Raw genomic sequence first — 6,967 nt, 5'->3', positions numbered from 1 at the left:
TCTGGTAACAATCCACAACCCCAACAATCTGATACATTCTGTAGTACAGAGACATTACTAGCTAATTGTAACAAAGTGTTTGACCCAGGGAAAACCCCATAATGTTCATGTCCTCTTTTTCTTCTATCAGGTTCAGGTCCGCAGGGTCAGCAGGGTCCACGTCCGCAGGGTCCAGGTTCAGGTCCGCAGGGTCAGCAGGGTCCAGAGGTTCAGGTCCGCAGGGTCATCAGGGTTCAGGTTCAGGTCCACGGGGTCATCAGGGTCCAGGTCCGCAGGGTCCAGGTTCAGGTCCGCAGGGTCATCAGGGTCCAGGTTCAGGTCCACGGGGTCAGCAGGGTCCAGAGATTCAGGTCCGCGGGGTCATCAGGGTCCAGAGGTTCAGGTCCGCGGGGTCATCAGGGTCCAGGTTCAGGTTCAGGTTAGCGGAGTCATCTACTTCTGGCCTTCCACCTGTTGAAACTGGGCCTCGTTGGAGCAGAGAGGTTGGGGCGAGGTTACTAGCACGTTCACCCTCCTCTTGCTCAAAGTCTGCTACCACCCAAAGGATGCCCACAGCCCCAGAGTCCCAGAGTAAGCAGAGTGCCCCTACTGGGTTGTAGGAGTAACAGGAGTAACATATTTTTTCTGGCTTTGCTGCTTGGTTACAGTGGGAGGCGTGGATCCAGGTGTCTTTCCCTAAGCACTTTACCTGAAAACATATTTTTGCAAATGTATTTTTCAGAACACCATTGTAGCATTCTACAAGTCCAGAAATGTTGTGGTTGAAATGGCACATGCAAATTCCTCTTAACTTGCATCATGTCACACAGTTTCTTCGTCTTTGAGGTGAAATGTGTTCTCCTATCACTATCTAAACATTGTGGTACACCGAATCGTGGAACAATGTCTTATGACAGGCACTTAGCCACAGTCTTTGCTTCCTCATTTGATGTGGGAAAGGATTCAAATCCATTTGAGTAGCTATCAACCATTACCAAAATCTATGTTTTTATTTTACAGGCAAGTATGTAAACAAAATCTATTTGCTTTCTTCAAAAAGAGCCCCAGGGGACTGGTAGGCTTGACAAAGAGATCAGTACTTGCTTTCCTGCCATGTGTTCTTGACAAATTAGACATTGGGCACAGCTTTGTGCTGCGATCGTGGTACATTTTGGTGCGTACCATTTTATTCTGTTCTACAAGCCCTTACCATTCTTTGGTGCACACATTGTGCTGTTTTCCACCACCATTCCTCCTTTGGACACATGACTCACACCATGATAAACACTTCATAATTATCAGTGTTTAACATATTACATTTACATTTCAACCAATGTCTCTGATCCTTCTTGCGAGGGTGATCAGAAAGTCAGAACAGAGGTCATTGAAAACTATTAAGTGAGTCTGTCTTTTCCCTTTTCTTTCCTTCGGACTCATTGTTGTAAAGCCTTTAAAAGATGCTCTATACCTGGTTTAAATTGTTCTTTTCGGTACATTTCTCATCAGGAGAAATTACACCTGAGAGAGAATACAGTATACGGCATGTGTCAAAACTTGATTGATGATCTATTTTTAGTGTCACGTGTTTATGCCATTTTATGGAAATCCTGTCCAAATGTTCTCACGCTGTCGAGTGAGTGCTCATGTAACATGATAGTGGAGCTGTTTTGGGTGAAGCAAATGTTTGCAAGAAAAATGTCCTGGTGATTGATGTGAGGTGATTGAGAAAATGTGAAACAGTTGGAAAATTTTGAGGTGAACTTATGGATCTGCTGTGTGTCTTGTGACCCCTTGTATATGAAAAAGTGATTTCCGGGGTAGGTCTGCCTGAGTAAAATTAAGACCTGTGAACACCACGAGTGGCAAGAATCCTCAAGAGAGATAAACTACATAAAACATGGCTCCTAGACCAACTCTCGGTGTATTGTGTCCTTCATGTCAGGAACACAATGACAAAAACATCAATGCCATTCTTTGTGATGCACCTGATTGTTTTAATGGTGTGATTGATACGAGTGAAGGACATACGGGTTACATTTTCCAAACCAGACGATTCAACAGTGAAGATTTTCACAAACAGCTGCCTCAACACCTTTTTTTTAGCCAGGGAGTTTTCCGCTTGCATTACGCACGAGAAAATGGCTTAAGATAAGACTTGCTCTATGTCAGATCAAACAGGCCCTGACTGGAACATCCCTGCCTGGGTACGCATTGGAAGAGGAAGTCTGCAGTCGAGATGATTTGAAAGGCAGAAGAATTTATTCAGTGGCATATAGTCCAGACTCAATTTTAGGTTGTGCCGAATTCAATAGCTCAAATGCCACCAAATCTGTTAGTTCGTATGTATTTTCAAAAGCAAGCACAGTGGTCAACTATTTAGTGCCTGTCTTTAGCTTTAGGTGGGGAGATTATTTTAAAGCGCTTGATATGAAACAAGTACAGTTGTTTTTCGTGAACATTTATGACGATGGGCCCTTCTGTCCTCAAGACATAACTTGGGCTAGAAGGCAAGAAGGTTGATTTATCATGGAAAAGAAAACATACGAAACCTGGAAGGCCCTGAAGATCCGTCATGGAAGAGACATTGTCTGACGTGCTCACAGCTTGAAGACTGGGATTTAGAGACTGATGGGGGTGTTGGTTTACAAAAGACCCTTCTCAAGGCCTTTTTCTCTAAGAAAAGAATTTAAAAAAATATATATAAATATAAATGTGTTATGGAGTATTGTTCAATAATCATGTGTAACCACATTTCGGGACTGAAGATTTGAAAAGAAAATGTAATTTACATTGAATGAATGACACTATGTCCCTATGTCTGTGTCTGTGTGTGTGTGTGTGTGTGTGTGTGTGTGTGTGTGTGTGTGTGTGTGTGTGTGTGTGTGTGTGTGTGTGTGTGTGTGTGTGTGTGTGTGTGTGTGTGTGTGTGTGAGGCATGGTGTTAGGTTAAACTCAGAGAGAAACTTACTGAAAAAAATGATCATAATCATTATTATTATGTTAAAGTGAGACAGAAATGTCAACGTCATGTCAAGTGCTCAAATCTGTACAGCAACCCCATATAATCATGTACAGTAGCTCCAACTTACAAGAATGTGTTTACCGGGCAGTGATGAAAACAGTTTATATGAGCGCTAATTCAAACATACAATGATATATATTTGATAGAATTCAAAACTGTTGTTACAAAATCACTTCTCATTGTGTTCATTTCAAGGTTTCACAAACATAAAACAACTAACTAGTTAATGTTTCTCGGACTAACACACTGTTGAGTTTCCTATTTACTAAGGAACAGTCATTAAGACAAAACACAAAGAGTTGTAATATAATCTGTATATGTAACGGCTGTCGTCCTCTTCTTCCTCTGAAGAGGTGTAGCAAGGATCGGACCAATACGCAGCGTGGTAGGTGTCCATATTTTAATAGGGAAAACTGAACATGAACACAAATACAAAAACGTGAACAAACCGAAAGTCCCATGTGGCACAAACACTGACACAGGAAACAATCACCCACAAAATACCCAAAGCACATGGCTGCCTAAATATGGTTCCCAATCAGAGACAACGATAAACACCTGCCTCTAATTGAGAACCAATCTAGGCAACCATAGACTTACATAAACACCTAGAATGAACACAACCCCATAAATCTACAAAAAAAAACTAGACAGTACAAACACCCTAGACGAGACAAAAACACACAAACCACCCTCGTCACACCCTGACCTAACCAAAATATTTAAAGAAAACAAAGAATACTCAGGTCAGGGCGTGACAGTATACATGTCCTTCTATACTGAAAACAGGTACATTCTGAAAACTTTTGTTGTTGATGTGATAACACATTTTTATTCATGTCTCAATTTAGGATAATACTGTTTATTTTTATTTTACTACAATTGTATTATTTATGTTGTCTCATACCATGCTAATACACTACCAAGCAATGCAAGCAGATGGAGAATTAACCCCAAAACAGTTGTGTGTCTTTTTGGATCACGAATTCATCCAGAGTACCAATAGACATGACCAGATCCTCTTTCCTATTCAGTCATCATATAACGCACAGCAATGAGCGCACCAATAAAACAATGAAAACCTTAACATGACTACTGTCAATGTCATTATTTTCGTCACCTTCCATCAATGGTTGAATTGCGTTATTTTCCTTTGTACATGCACTGAGCTTCCAATGCCTGGAGCCAAACAACGTGGTAAATGAAAAAGACCCAAATAAAACATGTGAACAGATGTGGTCAAAGTATAAAGCTTTATTTAAATGTTTACATTTTTGTTGTGTTACAACAACCAGGTCGTCCCAACATTTGCTATAACTAGTAAGCCTTACATCATGAATGTATATGTGCTATAAAATATGCACCTGGGGACACATGGGAGGGGTGGGAACACATGTCCTTCTAAGTAATTGGGGTGAGAACATAATTGCTATATTCTAATTAAAATCATTGACCCATAAGAGAACACATGACCAAAGCAAGGCATATAGAATTAAAACAATATTATTCTTAATGAGACATATAATCTAATAAACAAATGTTTGCATAACCAAAGACATGAAAACTATCTCCAACATTGTATTTAGCTATGTATAAAACGTTCATATAGGCAGTGAGGTCAATGAGAATAACAATAGAAAAAAGTTATTGTGGGTAATTTAGGGATAAATATAGTGAAGGTTCATGAATGTTAAAGATTTGTTCACAGCTGTATGCTGATGACATTTTGCTTTACATCACTAAACCAGAAATTTCACTCTGAACATTAGTTGACATCCTGAAAGAATATGGGACCAATTCAGGATTAAAAAATAAACCCATCGAAAAGTATAATTATGCCTTTTAACAGGGCAGCTATGCAGAACCCAATCTTAGACCAGCCGTTTTCTTGGAAACCTCAGAAAATGACATCTTGGATTGCAAATTCCGTATGAAATTATTTAGACATATCAACTGAACTATACTCCACTTCTCAAAAAGGTTGGGGAAGAATTGGATAGATGGCGGGATTTACCAATTTCTCTTATTGGGCGGGTCAACTGTGTAAAGATGAATATATTACCAAAATTCTTGTACCTTTTTCCAAACCTTGCCTTTTACTATTCCCAAAGTTTTTTTTCAAACAACTTAATAGGAAGGTTTCTTCATTTCGGTGGAAAGGGAAACCCCCCCAGAGTGAAACTCACAACTTTATGCCAACCGTTCTCAGAAGGACTAACTCTACCTGACTTCCAGTTGTATTACTGGCCATCTCAGTTAAAGGCTGTGTGGGTATGGCAAGATACAACAACAAGTTCACCCTCTTGGAGACAGATAGAGGAGTGTCTGACCCCTGCTACATTGACATCTATACCTTATATTAGCCCACCTAAAGCTTTGCTAGGTCTCATAAACAACACTTTCATTAAAAACACTTTAAATATATGGATTGAAGTCTGTAAACAGAAGGGCTTAGATCTATATATGAGCAAACACCTTTCCATAATAACCCCATCTTACACAAAGCCCTGAGAGATGGTTTTACATTTTCTTGGATCAACAAAGGAATTAAAACATTTGGTAATCTCTATAGAGAAGGTGAACTACTATCCTTTCAACAACTGGCATTTCATTTTCTGTTACCTCAAACTCATTTCTTCAAGTACCTACAGGTTAGGCATTATGTTGCCACTCACCAGGGAGGTCGGATTCAGCACATGAGTAAACCTATAACTGATCAACTGTGGCTGGAGAGGAAATAGGTAAAAGCTAACTAAACTAACTAAACTAATAACTAAAAGCAAACAATGGCAACCAAATGCTTTTCACACTTGTATTCGTCATGTGACCTTGTATTGAAACCTTAGCTTTTTCAAATTACTAAAATATTGCATTAATAGAGTGCTATCTGAAAGCTATTAACATATTACCATTCACCATACACATTCAATTTGACCTCCACTGATAAACCATGAACCTTTCCATTTGACTTTCTTTATCAACGTCTTGGTTAATTTCACTAGTCTCCATGTCAGTTTCCTTCAACTAGGACCTCCCTTCTATTCTTCCCAGGGGTGCAACTTTCACTAGGGTTTTATCATTCCAATGTGATACAAAAAGCAGTGCAGGGTGCTTTAGGAAAGTTGAGCTTAGTTCAGTGTGTATGTGTTGCGCTCTTCCATCGAGTTGTAAAAGCAAGCAGAACATAAACTGACTACTCTTTAGTTGACTGATGTAGCTTGCAAGGTAACTGCTGTTAACCTTAACAAAAAAAATATTTGTGTTTATTCGCAGTTTGAGCTGGTATTGTAACTGATATGTAACATTCACTAATGTTTCATTCCTTATCGAGTGAGGGGAATGAATAAGCTACACTAGCTAGTACCTACCACAGCCAGGTCAGCTCTAGCCATCCATCAGATAGTAATAAAGCCACCTGATATCGCTATCTAACAACTGTTGTTTGCGTGTAAAAGTTTTGTAGCCTTTGTTTTGTCCCGTTTCAGAAGTAAATTAACTTGGCTAGATTTCACCAGTTGATGTACCGTTAGAGAGAGCTGGCCAAAAGTTGGCTAACGTTAGTTATTTTCTGAATCAAACGATGAAACCATCGGCCAACGATTGAAGATTGATATTCTGACGTTTTTTCAGTGCAATGTGAGTTATATTACCGTAGTCAGTGTAACGTTATTGATCTGTCAGTATCCCTAGCTAATTCCCTACTTTTCACACTGACAGTAATAATTCGGCCTGTGACCGATTTCTTCATCCCACTCCCGCCCGCACCCGCTGGTTTACTGTCCTAATCCCACCCTCTTCCCGCAAGAACTGGTCCCAAACCCAACCGCAGTGTCACAATGTTATTTTAGGCGCAGCTCACTTACCAGCCATGTTCCCAACAATCGGCAATATCAAATGTGCAAAAATAACTTATTTCTTAAGTTAAATTACCAGAGATTCTCACATGGCCCTTATATTATATTACTG

Source organism: Salvelinus fontinalis, chromosome 9 (assembly GCF_029448725.1).
Source record: "Salvelinus fontinalis isolate EN_2023a chromosome 9, ASM2944872v1, whole genome shotgun sequence".
NCBI lineage: Eukaryota > Metazoa > Chordata > Actinopteri > Salmoniformes > Salmonidae > Salvelinus > Salvelinus fontinalis.
The sequence above is the reverse complement of the archived record's forward strand: the minus strand, read 5'-3'. Positions refer to the sequence as shown.